At 47.7% G+C, this 23,340-nt stretch overlaps 1 protein-coding gene across 22 annotated transcripts in view; it reads left to right on the top strand.

Moving 5' to 3' along the window:
• Window positions 1-23,340, top strand: part of PTS (6-pyruvoyltetrahydropterin synthase) — a 255,496-nt gene that overhangs the window by 104,711 nt on the left and 127,445 nt on the right. For 11 of the 22 annotated variants that reach the window (XR_009741115.1, XR_009741092.1, XR_009741101.1 and 8 more), the window contains 2 exons: window positions 14,444-14,660; window positions 20,072-20,205. The exons of 4 other annotated variants lie outside the window; for them this stretch is intronic. The gene's annotated coding sequence lies outside the window, so the exon portion shown is untranslated. 7 more of the 22 variants (XR_009741116.1, XR_009741118.1, XR_009741117.1 and 4 more) reach the window with 7 other exon arrangements.

The following is a 23,340-nucleotide window of genomic DNA, read 5'->3' on the forward strand; positions in this document are numbered from 1 at the left end:
GGTGGAGGAGAAGAGCACTCACTTGACCTGGACCTTGAAGGTGGTGTAAGGATTTGGACGTGCATGAAGGCTTCAGGAAGGAAGGCCCGGGGATGACCAAGGAGGAGGAGAGCCTCGTGGGCGAGGGGAGGAGGAGTGGGAAGCAGGTGAGGACAGCAGGGCTGGTGTGAGCGGAAGGCCTTGACCTCACATTCAAGCTTCCTAACCTCAGAGCCAATGGTCTGAGTGACCAGGAAGAGAAGATGCCAAGGACATCATTGTCACTCCTCGGGGATGCTGGTGCTATATATTTAATCCATTCTATGATATTCACTGAGTCCTACTCTGTGACAAGTACCAGGCTAGGTGGTGAGCAAGGCATCACTGCCCCCCGTGGACCATACAGTTTAGTGGTGCAGACAGGCCATTAAGAAGCAAACACATTAATTGCAAACTATGATATATGTCAGCAGAAGCAGATTTACCCAAAGCTAATGGAGTTTACCCTTCAAGGGCTCTACCTTGCACGTGGGCCTAGCTGTTTTGAATTTGTGATTTTGTGACCTTCTTCTTTTTAAAATTATTTATTTCCCTGCATTAGGTCTTAGTTGCAGCATGCAGGATCTAGTTCCCTGACCAGGGATCAAACCCGAGCCCCCTGCATTGGGAGTGTGGAGTCTCAGCTGCTGGACCGCCAGGGAAGTCCCTGTAATCTTCTTCTTAGAGTCAGCCTTCAGCAGGGCATGAGCTTCAGGTCCCATAGAACCTGGAGGTACCTGGCGCTCTGGATGGAGACCCAGGAGGCAGGGAGGGAGCCTGCTCAGATGGGCATGTCACCAAGAATCTCAGCGCAGGCTGCTCTCACAGGCTGGCCTATGTCACATTTTACTTTATATCCGGCACCTGTGACATCACATGCCTCCCTCTTCTTCCTGTGGCTGTGCTTCGGCTGCAGGATGCTCTTCTCTGTTCCTCTAAGACTTTTCTCAGCTCAAGGCCTTTCACAAGCTTCCACCTAGAAGTCTTTCCCTCAATTCCTTGCATTGAAGGCTCCTTCTTGATTTTGTTTCAGGTCTCTGGGTTAAACGTCCCACTGTCAGTGGTGACGGGAGGTGCTCCACAGCCTTGCTAATATTTGGAATCCTCATACTTTAATGTTTTGCAAATTCGGTGTGAAGCAGTATCTCATTGTTTGAAGGATTATTTCCTTTATGGAACAGTTATAGTGTGGCCCTTTTGGCTTTCTCTTTGCTCATTTGTCTATTTGGTTGCTTGCCATTTTCTTATTGGTTTGTAGGAGTTCTTTACAATACTGGGGACTGGACATTTTTGGTTATATGTATTATATTGCTCCTCAAAATATGGGCTTGTCATTTACCTTTCTTTGTGGTGTGTTTTGTTAAGCATGCATTTTTCATTTTAACATAGTCACATTTATGGGGCTTCCCTGGTGGCTCAGCAGTAAAGAATCTGCCTGCAATGCAGGAGATGTAGGAGATGTGGGTTCAATCCCGGGTTGGGAAGATCCCCTAAAGGAGGAAATGGTAACCCACTCTAGTATTATTGCCTGGAGAATCCCATGGACAGAGGAGCCTGGTGGGCTAACATCCATGGGGTCGCAAAGAGTTGGAGATGACGGTGCGACTGTGCATGCATACAGTTTTATAATCTTTTATGGGCAGTTTTTTTTTTTTTTTGAGTCTTTTAAAAAGAACCTTCTCCTTTCATGAAGTATTAAAAAGATATCCTTCTTTTAAGTATTAAAAAGATATATTTTCTTCTGAAGTTGGCAAGATTTATACGTCACCTTTGGGTCTTTAATTTACCAGAGATCTATTTTTTGTGGCTAGAGGAGATAAGAATAGAATGTTTCCCCCATGTAGCTAATCAGTTACATCAAAAGCATTCCATCTCCATGGATCTGTAATGCCAGTGATGAGTGTGGGGTGGGGTATTTAGATGGAAAGATACGAAAGCCCTCTTTGATAAGGGAACTTTGAGCTTAGCAGAGAGAAAAACAAACACAGAAGCCCTGGGGTGAGACACCCTAAGTGTGGGAGCAATGGCCAGGAGTCAGTGTTGTGGTCAAGATGCTGGAATGGCATGCTCACTGCAGGCCAGGTCATGAAGGAACTTGAAGGTCACAGTAAAGGCTTCAGATTTTGGCAGCTGCTGGAGGGCTTTAAGCAGGGAATGACGTGGTCAGATTTACGTCTTGTGATGACCATGTTGACCGCTGCATGAAGATAACGCTGTCATGGGGCTAGAAGCAAGAGATCATGGCAGTAGGAACAGGGAGGGTGGGAATTCAAATTCAGGGTGTATCTTGAAGGTTGAGTGAAGAGAAGCTGCTGGTGGATTGGATGTGGGGTGTGAGAGAAAGAGGACTAAGACCTCGTCACTATTCTTGGCACCCTCGTCTTCTGAAACTCCTAATTGAATGCTTGCTAGATCCTCTTGGTCCGTCTTAGCTAATCTGTATACCTTTCATCTCTTTGTGCTCCGGCTGCATTCTTGGTAAATTCTAAGGTGCCTTCTTTCAAATACGAATTCTGGTTCTGACTGTGACTAGTGTGGAAATTTTTGTGACTGCTGAATTCTAAATTTGATGACTATATTTTTCATTTCCAAGGTGAAAAAAATTCATATCTACCTGTTTTGGTTTCATAACTTTTTTTGTTGTCTTTGAAGTAGACATTGAGGTAAAAAGGTATCTATGGGAGATAAGACTGTGGGAGCTTAAGAATAGAATATTTTCCCATGTCAATAAACAGTTACATCAAAAGCGTTCCATCTCCACGGATCTGTAATGCCAGTGATGAGTGTGGGGTGGAGGCTGATCCCCCACAGATGGGCTTCCCAGGAATGAAGTTGATGTCCTGCGGGAATCCTGGGGAACTGTCCCACGTGCTTCCTGGGTACCAGCCCTCCACCTTCACTCCCTCATCACACTTGGAGAGGGGGGCTGGTTCTTCCCCAACCATGAATCCACACCACTAAGGTGCTAAGTCATTGAGCTGCAACTGTTACGCCTGGACGAGTCTCAGTCACAAGGCATTGGGTTGGTACTTCTTCCCACCAGGAACACTGAGCCTGGATTCTGTCACATTGTACTGCTCTTACGTCCCAGCCAATGATTAAGTTACTTCCAATTAATATTCAGGGTTGATCTCCTTTAGGATTGACTGGTTTGATCTCCTTGCAGTCCAAGGGACTCTCAAGAGTCTTCTCTAGCACCACAATTTGAAAGCAACAATTCTTCAGCGTTCGGCTTCTTCATGGCCCAACTCTGACATCCATACATGACTATGGGAAAAAACATAGCTTTGACTCTTTGGACCTTTGTCGGCAAAGTTATGTCTCTGCTAAGGAGCCAGCGTCTTTGAATTTCATAGCTGCCGTCACTGTCCGCAGTGATTTTGGAGCCCGAGAAAAGAAATCTGGGACTGCTTCCACTTTTCCCTTCTATTTGCCATGCAGGCTTCTCTAGTCCTCAGCTCTAGTGTTGCCAGTCTGAGAGTCAGGGTCCCTCTCCCACAGCCTCAGGCCTCGCTGTGCTGGACTTCCCTGTGCTGCCCTAAGAGCAAAAGACTCGAGACCTGCTCCTCTCTGTGTGTCACCTGGTGGGTGTGGCCCCAGCAGCCAGCGCCTGGGCTCCTTCGTCCTTGCCTTTATTTGCCCGGTGGACATTACACTTTCATTTATCTCTCAAATTTCCTCAACATACTTCCATAAGTCTATTATGCTGCTTCCTAAAACGGACTTCATTCAGATGGGGTCACGTGTAGATTATTGATGTGTTTGCCTCTTATTCTTAGCATTCGATTTATACATGTGTTTCATAGTTTTTGATATGCAGGCTCATTTGGAATTGGAAGCTTTGGGATTTTTTTTTTTCTTTTTCTTCCTATGTGTCCAGCCCTACCAGTTTCAAGCTGGTAGGTTGGTTCCTACCAGCTTGAAAACCAGTTGGTTCCTTACTGCCCCCTGAAGCTCTGGTCTGGGAACAGGCCTTATGCTGCGGGCTGGTGGTTGAGGTGGGATGGCACGGTAGGCTCTCTTGGTTCCCGGAAGAAAGGCTTGGTCCTCCAGCTCGCTGGGCCCACAGCTTCCTAGTCACCCTGGGCTGCACTGGGCCGCAGGTTTTTCAGCTTCCTTTCTGGATTACGGGTGACCCCACCCAAAGTTGACTCTAAGCAGCGGAGCACTGTAAGTCCTTCTTTTGCTGCTGTTGTTAGAGTTGAGCCCCTGACGCTGCCAGCTTCCAGACCTAAAACCCAGGAGCCGAGAGCTTCAGCTGTGTTCACTTCTCATCCAAAGAGATTTAGTATAAGTTTTTTCAGTCCAACTGGGTCTTTTGGTTTTTCCCTTTTTATATTTTTCGATGTGTCTGGGGCAGCACGGTGCAGCAGAGCTGGATTCGGTGTGCTATCCTGACCCAGCAGGTAGTCTTAGTCCACCGTGGCCGTGCTCTAAGGGATGGCTCTGAAAACCTCAGTGGGATGGCTTCTCCCCAGCAGCCACGCCCACTGAGGGCATGTGGTGATGACAGGCAGATAGCCACTCAGAGGGCAGGGGGGTGCAGGGGACAGTCAAGTCATTTTTTCCTTCCTGTGTACTCAGAGGCCATGAGACCAACCCTCTGCACAGTACACGTGGCCCCTCTACACTGCCTCCAGAGACAGTCAAGGTCAGCTGGGTTAGCTCCCTGCCCAGAACCACCTGCATTTGCACAGCTTTGTCTTCAGGGAGGGAGCCCTTCTGGTATCGAGCATCTAAGTTTCTCCTGTAGCTCTCGGCCAGAAGTTTCATCTGCAGCACCGAGTAGGTGAGCCCCTTCCCATCTCCCCTCAGCTGTCTGGGGGCAGCAGTAGACTTTTCTTTCCCTGGCTCCCTCATTCAACCTCCTCTGCTGTGCCCAGCGTGTTTTCTTTTTCACTCTGCAGGAACTCGGGATTATCACACAGACTTTGTAAAACACGGGCTTGTCCTGACCAAGGAGGAGAGACAGACCATTTAGCTCCTGAGAAGGTGGTGCCTACTGACATCTCTTAAAGAGGAAGATGGGGAATGGGTTTCCTCACATCTGGTGGCACTGGTGGTAAAGAACCCACCTGCCAGTGCAGGAGATGTAAGAGACACAGGTCCGATCCCTGGGTTGGGAAAGAGCCCCTGGAGGAGGAAACGGCAACCCACTCCAGTGTTCTTGCCTGAAGAGTCCCATGGACAGAGGAGCCTGGTGGGCTACAGTTCATGGGGTCACAAAGAGACATGACTGAAGCGACTTAGCACACATACAAGCATGGCCCCTGGGAGGCAGCTAAGATATGGTTTCTCCAGTGGTCATGTATGGATGTGAGAGTCGGACTATAAAGAAAGCCGAGGATTGATGCTTTTGAACTGTGGTGTTGGAGAAGACTCTTGAGAGTCCCTTGGACTGCAAGGAGATCCAACCAGTCCCTCCTAAAGGAAATCAGTCCTGAATATTCATTGGAAGGACTGATACTGAAGCTGAAACTCCAATACTTTGGCCACCTGATGCAAAGAATTGACTCGTTTGAAAAGACCCTGGTGCTGGGAAAGATTGAAGGCCAGAGGAGAAGGGGACGACAGAGGATGAGATGGTTGGATGGCATCGCTGACTCAATGGACATGAGTTTGAGTAAAGTCCCGGAGTTGGTGATGGACAGGGAGGCCTGGCATGCTGCAGTCCATGGGGTCTCAAAGAGTCGGTCCAACATGACTGAGCGACTGAACTGAACTGAATTGAAAGGTATGTTTCACAAGGAAGTATCTCCCTCTAGTGGCTACCAAGGTGTATCTCATGATGCTTTCTTCGCTGTTTGGTCCATGAAGATTCCCTTACAAGGTTAAGAAGATCCACTGATCTGTGGGTGGGAAAGCTGTAGACTGCAAAGACCCCATCTGACTTTCTGACTAAAATGAACTGATTTTGCAGTGGTGACTGGTGAGAGAGAGAGACAGAGAGGGGGAAAGAGAGAAAGAAAGAGGGAGGGAGGGGATGTGGGAGAGACGAACAGAGAGACAGAGAAAGAGAGAGTGAACTTGGCTTCAGTTTCTGGGTTTCTCATAATTTCCTGAAGCCAAACTTTGCAAATTGTTATATTCCTTGGTGGCCCAGACAGAGACCTGGATTTGATCCCTGAGGGTCGGGAAGATCCTCTGGAGAAGGGAGTGGCTACCCACTCCAGTATTCTTGCCTGGAGAATCCCATGGACAGAGGAGCCTGGCGGGCCACAGTCCGTGGGGCTGCAGAGAGTTAGACATGACTGAGTGACTAACACTACTTTCATACATATGCTAAAATGGATATTATCCCCAGAAACTCCAGAACAGCTGTTCCTCTTTTATGTGGCTTCCTTATTAATTGGCTCCTTTGATGATTTTCTCTGTTGGTCTCTACTTGCTAAGTGGTTTAGTTGAGTCCCTTTAGTTGCAGTGAACAGACTCCTTTATACCAGTTGGAGGGAAGTTGGAGAAAATGTTAAAAGGACAGGGGAGCATCAGAGGAGAAACGATGTCCACAGAGCCTGCTTTTTGGACCTAAGGTCACACCAGGGCAGGATTTCCCAGGATTTTGCCCTGTCTAGTTCTCCCGGATAAGGTGACTTGTCTCCTCTCCATTTTCTGCTTGCTTGAATTTGCCCTTGCCTTTTCTCTACATCCTAGCTTCTGCTTATTCATAATTTTGGTTTACTCCAAGCTCGTTGTGGTCCCACTGGCATCTCTCCCATCCCTCCACTTTGTGAGATTCCAGCCTCAGCGCTTACTACCAACTGACTTATTTCCTTGGCATTTTCTAGTTCTGTTTCTTGAGACAGAAGTCTAATTGATGCCACCACCTTTTTAGGGGATACTAAAAAGGGGGTACATCAAAAATCTCTGGCCAGCCCGTGAATTGGCCACTTGGGGCTCTGCTTCCCATTGCAATCATCTGGGCAGAGGAGGGTGTGATACAAAATAGAAGTGCCTGAGAACGTCTTTGCAGAAGGGCCCAAGGCCAGGCAGTTTCTTCCAGAAGGGCATGTGGGCATGCCACACCGCAGGGCTCTCCCATCGGGAAGCTTGTCCCCTCTTGGTGGGATTCATCTACTCCATTTGTCCTGTTGTGTGTCCCATCCTCTCTGTGTGGTCAGTGTTGAGGAGCACAAAGAATAGCCTGTGTGATCCTAAGGTGGAAATAACCAGGACTTTCCTTGTGAGCAGATTAATTGGCTGATGAGGGACTGTGTCACACTGGGGCAGAGGAGACAGGCAGTGGGGCTGGCAGTCAGCTGCTAATTGATAGAGCAAGTTTGTTTGCATTTCAAAAAAGGCACCTCTTTCTCAAGATCCTTCACTGACATCCTTCAGAAAACTGCTGTAGAGACCAAACAAACCCGTGAGGACCACGGGGTGAAAGGAGCTCTCAGGATTTAAGCAGAGTCTTCGGAGCTGGTTTTGCGGCGGGGGGACGTTAAGTCCACTATCTCCCCAGACTGCTGGCATTCTGCTTACAGTCACCTTTCCTTTGCTACCAACATTTTCGTGAATTTCAACATTTGTTGATTTTGTAAGTGGTGAGCAGTGGACCTGCTTCATTTGATAACAAGGAGCCGTGTGTCCGGCACTGGCCCCGCTGTCTGCGCTGCCTGCGGGGGCCACGCTGAGTACCACATGCATCTCAGCCAGCCGGGCCTCTACAGCATCCTCGCAAGGATCTCACGTGGCGATGCAACAGGGGTCCTGCCCGTTCAGCAGACACAAGTGCATGGATTTGCCATATAGAAAATACTGGGGGGCGGGGAGTGGGAGCAGATAAGCAGTTATTGAACATTTTCTATATGCTAGGTGCTCTGCTGTTTCATATACATTGTTCATATTTTTGCATCAAATCTGTTGTATCTGTGATGAGCCTCGTTTTACAGCTAAGGAAACTGGGCTGAGGGGTTCCACCAGGGCTGCTGCAAGCTGTGTATTTTCATCGCTCCAAGAGATGCTCTGCCCTTTGTAACTGAAGCGGCATGGTGGTTACAGGCGGGGCCAATGTCACTCGCTCAAGCCTCACGATGAGGCAGGGGTAGAGCTGGGATTCAAACCCAGGCCTGAATGACTCCACAGCTCATGCCCCTTCTGCTGCACTAATCTCTTGGAAAGCCCATAGGACTGTGTGCTAAGTCATCTCTGTCGTGTCAGACTGTTTGGGCTATGGACTGTATGGACTGTAGCCTGCCAAGGCTCCTCTGTCCAGGGCATTCCCCAGGCAAGAATACTGGAGTGGGTTGCCATGCTGTCCTCCAGGGGATCTTCCCGACCCAGGATCCAGCGCAAGTCTCTTGTGTCTCCTGCATTGGCAGGCAGGTTCTTTACCACTAGCGCCACCTGGGAAGCCCTCCACCCGCGCCCCCCCACCACCTCCCCATAGGAATAAGCAACTGAGTTTAGTTTTATCCCCTCCTTAGAAAGTTTCATTCACATATTCTGAAATTAACTGCAGGAAATATAGAATTTTATCCAAGATTACAGCAACCCCTCAGAAAGAAGAATGAGCATGTACTTACTATGTATTATTTACGTCCCAGGTGTTGGGGTGTTAAGACCCAAATCCCCACTGGAGGCTGTGCTGGACTGGACTGTGAACCGAATGATATGCCTCCAGGGTATGACAATGGAGAAAGCAATGGCACCCGACTCCAGTACTCTTGCCTGGAAAATCCCATGGGTGGAGGAGCCTGGTAGGCTGCAGTCCATGGGGTCGCTAGGAGTATGACAAAGTCAACCTGAAAAATCGGATTTAGTTCCAAGTTGGAGGTTCTCTACCCACAGATAGGTGGTTTTAACTGGTCTGGCATCGACTCAGCGTCTCAGTTCTCTAAAGCTCCCTGAGTGATTCTACGGCAAGCCAAAGTTAAGGAGCGCTGATCTAGTCCAGCCCTTTAACACAGAGTAGGTCGGAAAAGGAGCCCAGGGGCCAGTGACTTGCTCAAGACCACTCACCGGGGAGTGTTGCTACTGAGTGTGTGCTGGTTCCTACTGGATCCTCTGCGTGCTGGGAAGGGACAGGGAAGGGATGGGTCACCTGTTAGAAGAGACAGGCCATTGTAGTGCAGGGGAGGCATTTAGTCCTGCCCAGTACCTGCTCTTATGGAGAAAGCAATGGCATCCCACTCCAGTACTCTTGCCTGGAAAATCCCATGGACGGAGGAGTCTGGTAGGCTGCAGTCCTTGGGGTTGCGAAGAGTCGGACACGACTGAGCGACTTCACTTTCGCTTCTCACTTTCATGCATTGGAGAAGGAAATGGCAACCCACTCCAGTGTTCTTGCCTGGAGAATCCCAGGGACAGGGGAGCCTGGTGGGCTGCCATTTATGGGGCCACACAGAGTTGGACACGACTGAAGTGACTTAGCAGCAGCAGTACCTGCTCTTAACCATCGCATCATATGAAATTGATCCTTAGAGGACATGATCACTATTGTGAGCTGGAATCAGGTGAGACTCATGTCAGGAAACAGCCTGCTGTTATTAGTTAGGATGAAATGAAAAGCCATTGTAAGAAAAACCCCCAAGAACACAGTGGCTTAAAGAACATCGTAGTTTATTTCTCTCTCATTCAACAGGCTACGGTGAATAGATGAGTGCGTTTATTCCACCAGGGCAGTCAGGAAGCCGGCACCATCCCCAGAGCATTAGGACTGCTGCCTAAGCTGGCTTGCAGGCACTTCTGGGTTCCAGAAAGAAGCATGTGGGATGTGTCTTTTTTTTTGACCACACCACGTGGCCTGTGGAATCCCCTAGTTCCCTGACCAGGGATTGAACCCGTGTCCCCTGAGTTGGAAGCTTGGAGTCTCAGCCACTGGACTGCCAGGGAAGTCTGCACATGGATGTATTTTAAGTGACACACATCACTTTTGCTCATTTTTCCAATGGTGAGAATTTAGTCCCCTGGAAGCAAGGGGCATTGAGTAAAGTATTCCTTTCCTGTAGCCAGTGTCCAACTACAGTTCTAGTCCTCTAATAAAAGGAGAAAGATTTTAGTGACCAGGGAGTGTCTCCACAGTAGCCCTCAAGGGAATTTATTCCTGGCATCTTCCTTCAATCACTCTTCCATTCAAGAAGCGTTTTTGGCACTTTCTATGAGTGGGGCACGCATGTGAGAGGGAGCACGGAGCAGGGGAAGCTCGGTTGGATGTTTTAAGTCTAAGAACATTCCCTAGAGGCAGCAGTGTTTGGACTGAGTTTTGAGGATGAGTAAGAACTGCAAAGAAGAATATGCCAGGCAGAAGACGCAGCTGTACCAAGGCCTGGAAGTGGATGGAAATGAGTGGGAGAAGGGAAGGTTTGAATGCAGCAGAGTGGCTGGAGGTGGGCTAGAGAGAACTTTGCAAAGCCAGACAATGTGGACTCCCGCTTGATGAGGCCAAAGAGCACAAAGTAACCTTATCTTCTTTCTTTCTTTCTTCCTTTCTTTGTCTTCCTCTTTCCCTCCCTCCCTCCCTCTCTCCCTCTCTCACCCTCTCTCTCTCCCTTCCTTTTGTTGACTGAAATAAAAATGCTCAATGAGTTTCAAGTTTATGTAGGGACTCACTGAGGCCTAGGGCTGGGGAGATGGGGCTTCCCTGATGGATCAGACAGCAAGGAAACTACCTGAAATGTCAGAGACCCAGGTTCGATCCCTGGGTGGGGAAGATCCCCTGAAGGAGGGAATGGCAACTCACTCCAGTATTCTGGCCTGGAGAATGCCATGGACAGAGGAGCCTGGCGGGCTATACAGTCCATGGGGCCGCAAAGAGTCGGACATGACTAACACTTTCAGTTCACTTTTTCGCTTTCACAGATGGGGAGACAGACTCTGAGGAGCTGCTCCAGACAGGATGGGGCTGAGAAGGTCAGCAGATACGTGATTTTGGAGAAGGGTTACATGCTGTCAAGCATACATCTTGGTAGAAGGTTACTGTTGGTCACCAGGCACAGGTATCTCAGTAACTAATTTTAGTGTTTTTCTAAGTGTGGGAAGATGCAAGAATCCGGATTCATGAAATTTCCTTCTGAAACTATCTCACTATCTGAGGGCCTGTTCTGCTTGTTTTCTCAGGGCACAGAGTACCTCATTCCTGATCTTTACCCTGAATTCCTTTCCGGGTGTATTGTAGGTAGAACTGGATGGTGGGCAACACGTATTAATTTATCCTTTCTATTCTCCCTTCTTCCCCTTTTTTTTTTTTTAAATGCATTTGGTGTTGGGGTATAGCTGATTTACAATGTTGTGATAGTTTCAGATGAGCAGCAAAGGGACTCAGCCATACATATACTGATGGATGTACATGTATCCATTCTCCCCCAAACTCCACTCCCATCCAGCCTGCCATATAACACTGAGCAGAGTTCCATGTGCTAAGGTCCTTGCTGGTTATCCATTTTAAACACAGCAGTGTGTACATGTCCAGTATTCATTACAGCACGGTTTACAATAGCCAAGACACGGAAGCAACCTAAATGTCTGTAGGCAGAGGAATGGATGAAGAAGGTGGTACATGTGTATACAACGGATTATTACTCAACCATTAAAAGGAATGAAATAGTGCCATTTGCAGAAACATGGATAGACCTAGAGACTGTCATACTGAGTGAAGTAAGTTGACAGAGAAGGGGAAATATCATTTGACATCCCTTGTATATGGAATCTGAAAAGAAATGTTACAAATGAACTTACAAAACAGAAGGAGACTTACACGCATAGAGAACAAACTTATGGTTGCCAGGGCGGAGGATGAGAGGAAGGGAGAGTTAGGGAGTTTGGGATGGACATGGACACACTTTCTTCCTTTTTACAGTACATCTCCTGCATTTACTTATCTTATAACTGGAAATTTGGAAGTTTCTACCTTTTGGCCATCTTCACCCATTCCAGCCCCCTCCTCCCATAACTTCAGGCAACCATCAAACTGTTCTCTGTGTCTATGACTTATTTTGTGTGCCTGTGTGTCCATTTATTTATTTATTTTTAGATTCCACATATAAGTGAGATCACACAGTATTTGTCTTTCTCTTCGTAGTGATGTATGGATGTGAGAGTTGGACCATAAAGAAAGCTGAGCACCAAAGAATTGATGCTTTTGAACTGTGGTGTTGGAGAAGACTCTTGAGAATCCCTTGGACTGCCAGGAGATCAAACCAGTCAGTCCTAAAGGAAATCAGTCCTGAATATTCATTGGAAGGACTGATGCTGAAGCTGAAACTCCAATACTTTGGCCACCTGATGTGAAGAAATGATTCACTGGAAAAGACCCTGATGCTGGGAAAGATTGAAGGCAGCAGGAGAAGGGGGTGGCAGAGGATGAGATGGTTGTATGGCATCACTGACTCGACGGACAGCAGTTTGAGCAAGCTCTGGGAGTTGGTGATGGACAGAGAGTCCGGGCATGCTGCAGTCCAAGGGGTCGCAAAGAGTTGGACACCACTGAATGACTGAACTGAACTGATGTGACTTTATTTCAGCTTGCCTGGTGGCTCAGTGGTAAAGAATCCACCTGCTAATGAAGGAGACGTGGGTTTGATCCCTGGGTTGGGAAGATCCCCTGGAGTAGAAAATGGCAACCCACTCCAGTATTCTTGCCTGGAGAATTTCATGAACAGAGGAGCCTGGTGGGCTACAGTCCACGGGGTCACAAAGAGTCTGATTTGATCGCTTCAGTCGTGTTCGACTCTGTGCAACCCCATAGACAGCAGCCCACCAGGCTCCCCGTCACTGGGATTCTCCAGGCAAGAACGCTGGAGTGGGTTGCCATTTCCTTCTCCATATATATGCATATATATAAACAAATTTTCCTTATCTGTCAATGCTGCTGCTGCTGCTAAGTCGATTCAGTCGTGTCCGACTCTGTGCGACCCCATAGACGGAAGCCCACCAGGCTCCACCATCCCTGGGATTCCAGGCAAGAGCACTGGAGTAGGGTGCCATTGCCTTCTCCAATGCATGAAAGAGAAAAGTGAAAGTGAAGTCGCTCAGTTGTGTCAGACTCCTAGCGACCCCGTGGACTGCAGCCCACCAGGCTCCTCCGTCCATGAATTTTCCAGGCAAGAGTACTGGAGTGGGGTGCCATCGCTCTGTCAATGGACACAGTTTATTTCCATATCTTAGATATTGTACATAATACTGCAATGAACATAGAGGCACAGATGTCTTTCTGAAGCAGTGATTTTGTTTTCTCTGTATGTATCTCCAAAAGTGGGATTGCTGAATCATACAGTAGTTCTAGAACCTCTATCAGTTCAGTTTAGTTCAGTCGCTCAGTCGTGTCCGACTCTTTGTGACCCCATGGACTACATCATGCCAGGCTTCCCTGTCCATCACCAACTCCCAGAGCTTGCTCAAACTCATGTCCATTCAGTCGGTGATGCCATCCAACCATCTCATCCCCTGTTGTCCCCTTCTCCTCCTGCTTTCAATCTTTCCCAGCATGAGGGCCCTTTGGCCAAAGTATTGGAGTTTCAGCTTCAGCATCTGTCCTTCCAATGAACATTCAGGACTGATCTTCTTTAGGATTGACTAGTTGGATTTCCTTGCAGTCCAAGGGACTCTCAAGAGTCTTCTCCAATGCCACAGTTTAAAAGCATCAATTCTTTGGTGCTCAATTTTCTTTATGGTCTAACTCTCACATCCATACATGACTACTGGAAAAACCACAGCTTTGACTATTTGGGCCTTTGTTGGCAAAATAATGTCTCTGCTTTTTAATATGCTGTCTAGATTTGCCATAGCTTTTCTTCCAAGGAGCAAGCGTCTTTTAATTTTAACAGAACCTCCATACTGTTTTCCATAATGACTGCACCAATTTACATTCCCCCCAATAGTACACCAGTTTCCCTTTTCGCCACATCCTTATAGCACATGTTTCCTGTCTTTTTGCTAACAGTCATTCTAATAGGTATGAAGTGATAAGTCGTCATGGTTTTGATTTGCATTTCCCTGGTGATTTGCAAATTTTCAATTGATAATTTTGAGGAGGAAATTCACTGGTATATACATGAGGGAGGGAACTTTGGGGGGATCTGAACTTTAACTTTCAGGAGACTATAAAGAAGCTGAGCTGAGCTTCTGAAACACCCTCCCTCAAATCTGAGGTTATTTTAAGAATCAGCCAGGTGTTGGGAAATGTACTGTGGTCTGACATAAGATGGCCTTGCCCCAGCCTATCTGGATTACAGGGTGGCGGGGAGTGGTGTGCCCTGGAAGGGATGGGGTGTGAAAGGGGACTGTCCAGGGCAAAGAGTGGTTTTGGGAGGAGGCCTTAGATTGGGGTAAGGCAGCATCTCCTGGACTCAGACTCCAGAGTGGAGGTGCCTGGCATGTTTCTGGTGGTGGATGGGAGGTGAAAACACTGGCCCTGTGAAGTTGGGTGGGCGGGAGGGAGATGGGAGGCAGGTGGATAAGGCGCCTTACCTATGTCCTGCTGTACTTCCAGGCCTCTGGGAGAGCCGTGATGAACGTAGCTGGTCTGCGGCGCGCTGTGCGGTGGACCCCAGGGTAAGGATTGGGAAGCAGGGTTCTGAGCCAGGCCCTTTCCCAGAGGCCAGTGGAGTGGTGCCCCAGTGGAGGCCTGCTGTTCCCGCAGATCCACGAGCTCCCGGGGCGCCCTAGGGGCGCTGGACTTCGAGGCGGAGCTGTGAATGCACTGACAGGTGGGTTGCTGGGGGCATGGAATCTCTGCCTCAGGGGATCACAGTTTGGGAACTGAAAGGGAATGTGCTCTGGCTTTGCAGCTTCCATGGATGAGGCCCAGAACATTCTGGTTATGCTTTCATGTTCCACTCCTAGCTCTCAGGAGGAGAGATCCTGCTCCCGGGAATCTCACTGATCCTGAAAACTCATCCCTTTAAAACATTCTCTTTTAAGTTCTTGACTTCTGCTTTCCAGTCTGTGTCTGTTTGTTTCCTCCTCTCGCCTGCTCTGTCTCTGTCTCTTATTTCTCCCCACGAGCATGCCCGGTCAGCAGACAACTGGTCACCTCATGTTTCCTAAATGTTTCTTCTCTTCCTGACTCTTCGAGTCCTGAGGCAGGGAAGCCGCTGTTTCTCCGCGGGCAGCGGGGAGAGGGTCTGCGGTTCTCCTGAATGCTGGTGTTTTCTCCCATCCCTGGCCTCAGGCGGGCCCCGCGGGCTCCTACACCAGGCCCGCTCAAGATGAAATGCGGAGCGGGGGTCTGCAGGTCAGAAACGTAGCCGAGGGGCCGATCCTGAAGACCGAAGCTGGATTTGCAGGTCTCCAGGGGCTGGCTTCCGGGCAGGCCATTGCAAACTTTGCTGCTAGGAGCCATCTCCTTTGTTCTTACAGGTTTCTGTTTTCTCTCTCTTTTTAAAAAAACAATAAGTTTATTTATTTATTTTTGGTGGTGCTGGGCTTTCTTGCCAGAGCTTTTCTCTAGTGGTGGAGGCACAGGGTGGTGGGGGGTGGTGGTGGGGGGTGGGGGGGTGGGGGGGTGGGGGGTGGGGGGGGGGGGGGGGGGTGGGGGGGTGGGGGGTGCAGGGGTGGGGTGGGGTTGCGGGGGGGGGGGGTGGGGGGTGGGGGGAGGCACTCTTGATTTGCCCGGCGCAGGCTTCTCATTGCAGTGGCTTCTCTTGCTGTGAAGCACGGGCCCTAGGGCATCTGGGCTGGGTATTTGAGGCCTCCCGGGTGCTAGAGCACAGTCTCAATAGTTGTGGTGCTTGGGCTTAGTTGCTCCAAGGCACGTGGGATCTTCCCGGATCAGGAATTGAAGGCATGTCTCTAGCATCGGCAAGAGAGCACCAGAGAAGCCCTCTGCTTTCATTTTACCCAGTCTTGTGTTAATTGCTTTTCGGAGGGTTTTTCTGGCAGGCTGTTTTTGCTGTCAGGGATGGCTGCTGTGGGTGGTGGTAATGCTGCAAGCCCAAGAGGGAGTTATCACAATGACCTCCTGCATGGGGTGGGGGGGGGGTCCCTGCTCCCTGACCCGGGGTAGAAGATTACAGAGTTGGTCATCAATAGTCAGGGATGCAGGCTCAGAGCCTTATGAACTGACAGGAGCCTTGGCCAAGCCTTTCCCAGGGTGCCATTCCCTTGCTGTTTGTGGTTTCCGAGGGCCACCCTTCCAATGCAGGGACCTCAGGGTGCAGGTGCTTGTGTGCTGGGCTGGATGACCTCCGGGGTCTTTTCTAAGATCCTACAAATGCTGACAGCAAAAAGACTAGAACTGGGGTGATCAGATCTTCCCAACCAAGGGTCAGAACATCTGGGAATTCAGTAACTCATCCATCACAAATATTTACTCCTAAACTCCTACTCTGTGCCAGGCATGGTGCTAAGGGTTAGAGATGCAACAGTGAATAAGTGTTCAATTTGAGGGGGGAGACAGACCTGCACACGGGTAATTACAGTGCAGTGAAAGGACCCCATTCTGGGACTTTGCAGGTGGCTCAGTGGTAAAGAGTCTGCTTGCTGATGCAGGAGATGCAGGTTCAGCCCCTGGGTCGGGAAGATCCCCTGGAGGAGGAAATGGCAACCCACTCCAGTGTTCTTGCCTGGGAGATCCCATGGACAGAGGAGCCTGGCAGGTTACAGTCCATGGGGTTGCAGAGTTGGACACCACTTAGTGGCTGAGCACATGGTCAGGACCAGGATCCACTCACATGTGGCTTGCTTTTGAGCACAGAGGAGAGGTACCTGGCCTAGTGGGGGCTTGAGAGGGCTCCTGGAGGAGGGACCAAGGGGACTGAGCCTGAAAAAAGAAGCAGGAGCTGGCTAGGCCAGGCAAAGGGGAGTGTAAAGGAGAGGAGAGGAAAGGTGAATTGTTGTCCTCCGTGAACCACCCTGTCTAAAGGAACATGTTGACAGCGAGGCATGTGAGGAAGAGAGAATGACAAAACACAGATCTCTTGCTTTTACAGACCAGATTTTAATCTCCTTTGTACGAGGGTCTCAAACTCAATGTCCAGCCACCCAGTGTCTGACCTGTGAGTGCCCTCACGGTTCCTTGGTGAGGGGAGGAACACAACCTAAAATGCCCCACAGGGAGTGCAGATGAGTGTGTCCTGATGGACCTTGCTTCACTCACGGACTGTCTGAAAGGCGGGCTCCCAGAGCACCCAGTACGGTGCAGAGTGCACAGTTGGTGCCCATCAAACCCTCAACTGCAGAGTGTGTGTTGGCCCCCCGATTGTGAGGGTAATCAACAGGAACCTGGTAGTTAGAGGCAGCCACCAGTTACACGAGTCGTTGAGTTGACAACGGAACATGGGCCTGGCAGAGAGAAGGCTGCCCAGGTGTCCCTGAGGGCAGCACTGGCAGGAGGATCGGGGAGGCAGGACCTTCCCAGGGAGAGACACCCGTGGCGGTCTCTACTGGAGACAGGGGCTGGCAAACTCCAACCTGAGCCAGTTTCTCTTCTAAGGACTCTAGAGATAACCCCCCAGATTCCTTTTCCTGATTGCCTCTGGCCTTAGCTCTTCTGGGCAGATAAGGGGAAGTCCATGGAGGCATGTGATTTTAGGAAAAGCAGCCCTGGAGCCAGCTGACCCTGAATTTGAGTCTTCGCTCTGACACATTAGCTGTGTAGCCTCGAACACTTAGCTTCTCTGAATCTTGATTTTGATTTATATCATCTATAAAGTGGGGTTCATCATAGTTATTTTTAAATAGCTCTTATGAAGATCAAAAGAGACAGCACAGGTAAAGCACATTCTTCATGCCTTTATCTCTCCCAGCAGGGTGAGGTGGTTTCATTCATTTAGTAAACAGTTACTGATTGTCTGCTTTTTGTTGGGCTTCCCTGGTGGCTCAGATGGTAAAGAATCTGCCTGCAATGCAGGAGACCCAGATTTGATTCCTGGGTTGGGAAGATCCCATGGAGAAGGAAATGGCAAACCACTCCAGTATTCTTTCCTGGAGAATTCCATGGACAGAGGAGCCTGGCAGGCTACAGTCCATGGGGTCACACAAGAGTCAGACATGACTGAGTGATTAACACTCACTGTTTTTCTGCTTATTGTTAAGCATTGTTCTGGGAAAACAGTAATGAATAAAACCCTCACAAAGCTCACATGCTTATGGGGAAGCTAGAAAGTAAGTAAGGGAACCTTTAAATAAATAAACAGGATAAACTCAGATTGTGATAAGAGCTACAAAGACAAGAAAAGAGGCTCACATAAATAGCAGAGAGCAATTTAATAGGAGGCCCGAGGAGTCTTTGGGTTGTTCAGTGATATTTGAACTGAGACCTGAAGACTGAGAGGGCATCTACCTTGCCAGGACCTGTGGAAGGAAGAGCATTCAAGGCAGAGAAAACAGCATGGAGGCGAGACAAGTGCTGAGGGTAAGCGCCTGGCCCATGTAAGGGAAGAAACAAGGTCCTTGTAGTTTCAGCACTGTGGACCCTGGGGCGTGCGCTGTGCGAGGAGCTGGTGAGAAGGAGCAGAGTCCAGACCCTCTCACACATGCTGCGCCGGGGTGTCTGGAGGGCCCGCAGGGAACTCACAAGGCTCTGTGGGAAGTTCGGTGTTTAAGAGAACCCTCAGCATCTGTTGGACTCCATGCAGACTACTGACTGGCCCAGGATAGTTTGCAGTTTCATCATGAGACTTCCCTCCGTGCTTTTTGATGGCGTCGCTTTGTGAAGCTGGCTTTTCACTAGTTGCTGTGATAAAAAGCAAGCACCGTGGGAAAACTAACGGAGAACAGGAAATGAGGGTGGCAGTGTCTAATCAGATTCCAGGTTTTGAGAGGCTGTGCCCTGCCCCACCGGCACACCACACACATGCCGCTAGTAAGCGGTTGTGGTTATTTAAGGATGAAACAAAAATATCATTCTTTCCCAATTTGTATGCATTCTTTCCTCTTTTAATATGTATTTGTTTGACTGCCCTGGTCTTAGTTGTGGCATGCAGGATCTTCTCTCTTTCTTGCTTCAGTCTCCCTTATGGCACGTGGGATCTAGTTCCCCGACCAGGGATGGAATCCAGGCCCCCTGCACTGGGGCGGGGGTGGGGGGGTGGGGTTGGGCAAAGTCTTAGCCACTGGACCATCAGGAAAGTTCCTGTATTATTTTTTTGAACAGCTACTCAGTTATTCAGCTCAGTTCAGTTCAGTCGCTCAGTCATGTCCAACTCTTTGTGACCCCATGAATTGCAGCACGCCAGGCCTCCCTGTCCATCACCAACTGCCGGATTTCACTTAGACTCACGTCCATTAGTCAGTGATGCCATCCAGCCATCTCATCCTCTGTCGTCCCCTTCTCCTCCTGCCTCCTCTGATGCCCCAGCATCAGAGTCTTTTCCAATGAGTCAACACTTCGCATGAGGTGGCCAAAGTACTGGAGTTTCAGCTTTAGCATCATTTCTTCCAAAGAAATCCCAGGGCTGATCTCCTTCAGAATGGACTGGTTGGATCTCCTTGCAGTCCAAGGGACTCTCAAGAGTCTTCTCCAACACCACACTTCAAAAGCATCAATTCTTCGGCGCTCAGCTTTCTTCACAGTCCAACTCTCACATCCATACATGACCACAGGAAAAACCATAGCCTTGACTAGACGGACCTTTGTTGGCAAAGTAATGTCTCTGCTTTTGAATATGCTATCTAGGTTGATCATAACTTTCCTTCCAAGGAGTAAGCGTCTTTTAATTTCATGGTTGCAGTCACCATCTGCAGTGATTTTGGAGCCCAGAAAAATAAAGTCTGACACTGTTTCCACTGTTTCCCCATCTATTTCCCGTGAAGTGATGGGACCAGATGCCATGATCTTTGTTTTCTGAATGTTGAGCTTTAAGGACATAGAAACTTATTACACTGTTTGGGCCTACCTACCTTATTTATTTATTTTGTCTGCACTTGTAGGGTCCCAGTTCATCCACCAGAGATTGAACCCCAGGTCCCAGCGGTGAGAGTGCTGAGTCCTAGCCACTGGACTGCCAGGGAATTCCTGGTCCTAACTGTTAGGTTGGTGAAAAAGTAATAGTGATTTTGGACTGTGAGTTTTAAATCATTATAACTAGGCTCAAACACATCTTTGTCAATCAAAATAGGAACCATTATAATCAACACGTTTTTTTTAAAAGACAAATAAGTTTGTTTATTCTTACAGCATAAAAACCCACGCTTGGGGATCCCACGGACTCTTAGAAAGCATTTGCTGCCTCCTGCTGGTTGTGGAAGTGTTTTCCCACAAAAAGTTGTCAAGATGCCTGAAGACATGATAGTCAGTTGGCGAGTGGTCAGGTAAATATGGCAAATGAGGCAAAACTTCATAGTTCAATTCATTCAACTTTTGAAGCATTGGTTATGTGATGTGCACTTGCGTGTTATCATGGAGAAGAATTGGGCCCTTTCTGTTGACCAATGTTGGCTACCAGCATTAGAGTTTTTGGTACATCTCATCAATTTGCTGAGCATACTTTTCAGATGTAATGATTTCGCTAGGATTCAGAAAGCTGTAGGGGATCAGACAGGCAGCAGACCACCAAACAATGACCCTGACCTTTTTTTTGGGTGCAAGTTTGGCTTTGGGACGTGCTTTGGAGCTTCTTCTCCATCCAATCACTGAGCTAGTCATCACTGGTTGTCTTATAAAATCCACTTTTCATTGCTTGTCACAATCTGATCGAGAAATGGTTCATTATTGTTGCATAGAATAAGAGAAGAGGACACTTCGGAATGATGATTTTTAAAAATTTTCGGTCAGCTTTTTCACCTTTCCAATTTGTTTCAAATGCCAAATGATCATAGAATGGTTGACGTTGAGTTCTTTGGCAACTTCTCGTGTAGTTGTAAGAGGATCAGCTTCAATAATGGCTCTCAACTATTGTTGTCTGTTTCCAATGGCCAACCACTGTGCTCTTCATCTTCAAAGCTCTTGTCTCCTTGGCAAAATTTCTTGAACCACCACTGCACTGTATGTTCGTTAGCAGTTCCTGGGCCAACTGCATTGTTGATATTTTGAGTTGTCTCTGTTGCTTTATGACCCATTTTGAACTCAAATAAGAAAATTGCTTGAATTTGCTTTTTGTCTAACATCATTTCCCTAGTCTAAAATAAATACAAAATAAACAGCAAGTAATGTCATTAGCAAAAAAAAAAAAAAAAATCAAGCAGTCTGCATTAAAATGATGTATAATGCAACCACATTTATTTAAGAATGTATTCCAATACCAAACAGCAAAGTTCAACAGTGCAAGACCTCAATTATTTTTGTACCAGCCTAAATACTTCATGAAAAGAATCCTTGGGTATTTGTTTTGGCCTCAGAGGGCTGTGAAAAAAATTACTGAGCCTCTGAGAGCACTATCAACAGAGAAGGTTGTTGATAGCTGGCCCAGTTGATACCTAGCCCAGAGAAGCCCACCCCTGGGCTAGGTGAGGCTGTTGTTCAGTCGCTCAGTTGTATCTGACTCTTTCTGACCCCACTGGACTGCAGAACACCAGGTTTCCCTGTCCTCCATTATCTCCCAGAGTTTGGTCAAACTCAAGTCCATTGAGTCAGTGATACCATCCAAGCATCTCATCCTCTGTCGTCCCCTTCTTCTCTGGCCTTCAGTCTTTCCCAGCATCAGGGTCTTTTCCAATGAGTCAGCTCTTCAAATCAGGTGGCCAAAGTATTGGAGCTTCAGCTTTAGCATCAGTCCTTCCAATAAATATTCAGGGTTGATCTCCTTTAGGATTGACTGGTTGGGTCTCCTTGCTGTCCAAGGGACTCTCAAGAGTCTCCAACACCACAGTTCAAAAGCATCAGTTCTTTGGTGCTCAGCCTTTTTTATTTTCCAGCTCTCACATCCATACATGATTACTGGAAAAATCATAGCTTTGACTGTTTGCACCTTTGTAGGCAAAGTAATGTCTCTGCTCTTGAATATGTGGTCTAGGTTGGTCATAACTTTTCTTCCAAGGAGCAAGTGTCTGTTATTTTCATGGCTGCAGTCATTATCCACAGTGACTTTGGAGCCCAAGAAAATAAAGTCTGTCACTGTTTATCCATTGTTTTCCCATCTATCTGCCATGAAGTGATGGGACTGGATGCCATGATCTTCGTTTTTTGAATGTTGAATTTTAAGCCATCTTTTTCACTCTCTTCTTTCACCTTCATCAAGAGGCACTTTAATTCCTCTTCATTTTCTGCCCTATCGGTGGTATCTGAATATCTGAGATTATTGATATTTCTCCCGGCAATCTTGATTACAGCTTGTGCTTCATCCAGCCCAGTATTTCACATGATGTACTCTACATATAAGTTAAATTGGCAGGGTGACAGTATATAGCTTTAATGTACTCCTTTCCCAATTTGGAACCAGTCCATTGTTCCATGTCTGGTTCTATGTGTTGCTTCTCGACCTGCATATAGGTTTCTCAGGAGGCAGGTAAAGCGGTCTGGTATTCCCATCTCTTTAAAAATTTTCCACAGTTTGTTGTGATCTACACTGTCAAAGGCTTTAGTGTAGTCAATGAAGCAGAAGAAGACATTTTTGTGGAATTCTCTAGCTCTTTCGATGATCCAACAGATGTTGGCGATTTGATCTCCGGTTCCTCTGCCTTTTCTAAATCCAGCTTGTACATTTGAAAGTTCTCAGTTCACATACTATTGAAGCCTATCTTGGAGAATTTTAAGCATTACTTTGATAGCATATGAAGTGAATGCAATTGTGTGATAGTTTGAACATTCTTTGGCATTGCCTTTCTTTGGGTTTGGAATGAAAACTGACCTTTCCAGTCCTGTGGCCACTGCTGAGTTTTCCAAATTTGCTGGCATACTGAGTGCAGCTGTATAATCGTAAGGGATTTGATTTAGGTCATGCCTGAATGGTCTAGTGGTTTTCCCTACTTTCTTCAATTTAAGTCTGAATTTGGCAATAAGGAGTTCATGATCTGAGCAACAGTCAGCACCCAGTCTTGTTTTTGCTGACTGTATAGAGCTTCTCCATCTTTGGCTGCAAAGACTATAGTCAATCTGATATAGGTATTGACTATCTAGTGATGTCCATGTGTAGAGTCGTCTCTTGTGTTGTTGGAAGAGATTGTTTGCTATGACCAGTGCGTTCTCTTGGCAAAACTCTATTAGCCTTTGCTCTGCTTCATTCTGTACTTCAAAGCCAAATTTACCTGTTACTCCAGGTGTTCTTGACTTCCTACTTCTGCATTCCAGTCCCCTGTAATGAAAAAGACATCTTTTTTGGGTGTTAGTTCTGGAAGTTTTTGTAGGTCTTCATAGAACCATTCAACTTCAGCTTCTTCAGCATTACTGGTTAGGGCATAGACTTGGATTACTGTGATATTGAATGGTTTGCCTTGGAAATGAACAGAGATCATTCTGTCATTTTTGAGATTGCATCCAAGTACTGCATTTCAGACTCTTTTGTTGACTAT

The sequence above is a fragment of the Bos javanicus genome, chromosome 15 (assembly GCF_032452875.1).
Source record: "Bos javanicus breed banteng chromosome 15, ARS-OSU_banteng_1.0, whole genome shotgun sequence".
Classification (NCBI taxonomy): Eukaryota; Metazoa; Chordata; class Mammalia; order Artiodactyla; family Bovidae; genus Bos; species Bos javanicus.